Here is a 2,293-nt window from a genome sequence, read left to right on the forward strand (position 1 = left end):
CAGGAAAAAAAAAAGAAAAAGAAGCCGCGCTGTGTGCCAGGCAGCTGGGCTCCCCGGGGCTCCGCACAGAGTGGGGCCACTGAGCTGCCTCCAACGAGGCGCACACACACCGCCCTGCTGTCCCCACAGCTTGGGGACCTCCGAGGGACCGGGCACACACCTCGGGGCTACGGACCTCAGCTCGGGGCTCGGACGTGCCCGGGGGGCTCAGACATCCGGAGGTGCGCACGGTGCTGCGTGCCACCGCCGCGCTGCGCCCTGGGGGGCAAAGCGGGATGCCACCACACCGAGCCACCTGGGGACTGGCAGTGTCCCCACTGCGGTCCCCAAGGAGCTCCCCTGCGGGCACTGTTGCCGGAAGGTGGCCGTGCAGCGCGTGTCCCCCCCCGGGGCTCCACGTTTCCCTAAATATTTCGGTTCCCTCTCTCTCTCTCCGTGCGCACACCCATTGTGCCGCAGCCGGGGCTCTGCCCGCCGGACCCCCGCTGCTTCATCCCAACCCGCAGTTGGTTGCAGTTAATTCCACCCCCCACCCCGCCCCCCCCATCCCCGGGGCGGCTTTTAGGAAATAATTCTGGCAAATCCCACTGTTGCGTTTGGATGGAGCCCGCGTACGCGTCAGAGACAGGGAGCGAGATGGCAAACAAAGGAAAAGAGGGAGAGGAGGGGAAAAGCGCACAGCGAGGAGGGAGGAAGGGGACGGCGGGGAAGGGGGGGCCGGGGGGAGCCCTGGGGGGGGGCTTAGGGAGCCCCATTGCATGGAAAAGGCCCGGCCGGGAGCAGCGCACCGGGAGCCCTCACCTCGGGGTCAGCGCGCTCCGGGAAACTGGAAACTGCGGCGGGGGGGGGGCCTTCCGGGCCCCCCCCGGGGCCCCCCCCCCCCCCCCCCACCTCGTTCCCTCCGCCCGGGTATTGCAGGGCTGGAGCGGGGCCGGGGGCTGCTCCCCGTTACGGGATGGGATGGATGGGATGGATGGGATGGAGCGCGCGGGGCTCGGCCGCTCCGAGGGAACCCCCGCGGGCAGCAGGGAGCGATGTGGGGAGGGAGAAAAGCAAACGGGGTGGGCAGGGGGAGGGCAGCGAGAGCCCGACGAGCAGCGGGAAAGGAAAAATGGTTAAAAAATAATTAATTAATTTAAAAAAAAAGAAAGAAAGAAAAAAGGGAAAGAAAAGGAAAGAAGGAAAAAAAAAAAAAAGAAAAGAAAAAGAAAAAGAAAAGAAAGAAAGAAAAGAGAATCGCCGCAGCCCCGAGAAATAACTTTGCACAACTTCGCGCCGCCTCTCACCCCGCGGCCGGAACCCCCCCGCAGCGCAGCCCCGGCCCCGGGCAGCGCCGGCCGTACAAGAGCAGCCCGAGCGATCCCACCGCCACCGCGCCCACCGCCGTCCACGCCGCGCGTGGGTACCGCCGGAACGGGGGGAGCGGGGAGCCCCGCGGGGATGCGGGGGGCGGCGGGCAGCCAGGGAGCGTGACACGGGTGGGCGCCGGGACGCGGGCGGGATCGGAACACGCGTGGGTGCCGGGACGCGCCTCCGCCGCGGTGAGTTGCGCGGGGCGGAAAGTTTGCGGGCTGCAGGGGCGGCCCGGTCCCCGTTCCCGGCGGCGACAATCGCGATAGTCGCGACGGCGCTCCCCGCCTCCTCCCTCCTCCTCACGCTTACCTTTGCGGGGGCTCAGCGCCGCGCCGGGCACCCGCGGCCCCCCGCCATGTCGCGGCCGCAACTACCGCCGCGTCCCCGGCCCATGGAGCGGCGGTGCGGGGCGGGGCGGGGCGGCGCGGGCGGGGCTCGAACCCGCGGCGGGGCGGGCCGGGGGCTGCGGCGGCGGCCCGGCTCCGAGTGGGCGCCGCAGCCCGTGCGCTCGCCATGGGGCTCCGCTGCCTCATTTGCATAGCCCCGCCCCTCCCCCGCCCCTCCCGCCCGCCGGGCCGCGGGTTCGAGCCCCTCCCCGCTCACCTCCGCTCCTGCCTTTTGTTGAGCCGCGCCGCGAGGGGACGACGCGGGGGGGATGGGGAGGGGGGAGGTCGATCGGCGGGCCCCGAAGGCGCGGCCCGGCCCCGGGGGTACGGAGCCGAGCGGGCGGTGGGACGCCTTTGTGTGGCGGTACCGGGGTGCCCGGGCGCAGCGGGAGAGGCGCCGGGGCGGCGGCAGCGGGCGGCGGCGGCTCCGGCGCGGGGAGAAACCGCCCGCCACAAAGAGCAAAGAGCCCCCGGCAGCGCTCCCGCAGCCCCGCGCCGCGCCGCTCCCCGCACGCCCTGCCCTCGGCTCTCTCCAGTGTGCGTGCGGCGCTGCG

General features: G+C 71.3%; 1 protein-coding gene across 1 annotated transcript in view; it reads right to left on the reverse strand.

Annotated features, from left to right (window-relative positions):
- The window catches only part of SEMA3F (semaphorin 3F), a 17,333-nt gene extending 15,656 nt beyond the window's left edge, over positions 1-1,677 (reverse strand). Inside the window, exon 1 of the mRNA XM_042880363.1 lies at positions 1,663-1,677. The gene's annotated coding sequence lies outside the window, so the exon portion shown is untranslated. The remainder of the gene's footprint in view (positions 1-1,662) is intronic.
- Positions 1,678-2,293: the final 616 nt, after the last annotated feature.

This window comes from Lagopus leucura, unplaced genomic scaffold (genome assembly GCF_019238085.1).
Source record: "Lagopus leucura isolate 7727_CA_CO unplaced genomic scaffold, USGS_WTPT01 Super-Scaffold_100026, whole genome shotgun sequence".
Taxonomy (NCBI): Eukaryota; Metazoa; Chordata; class Aves; order Galliformes; family Phasianidae; genus Lagopus; species Lagopus leucura.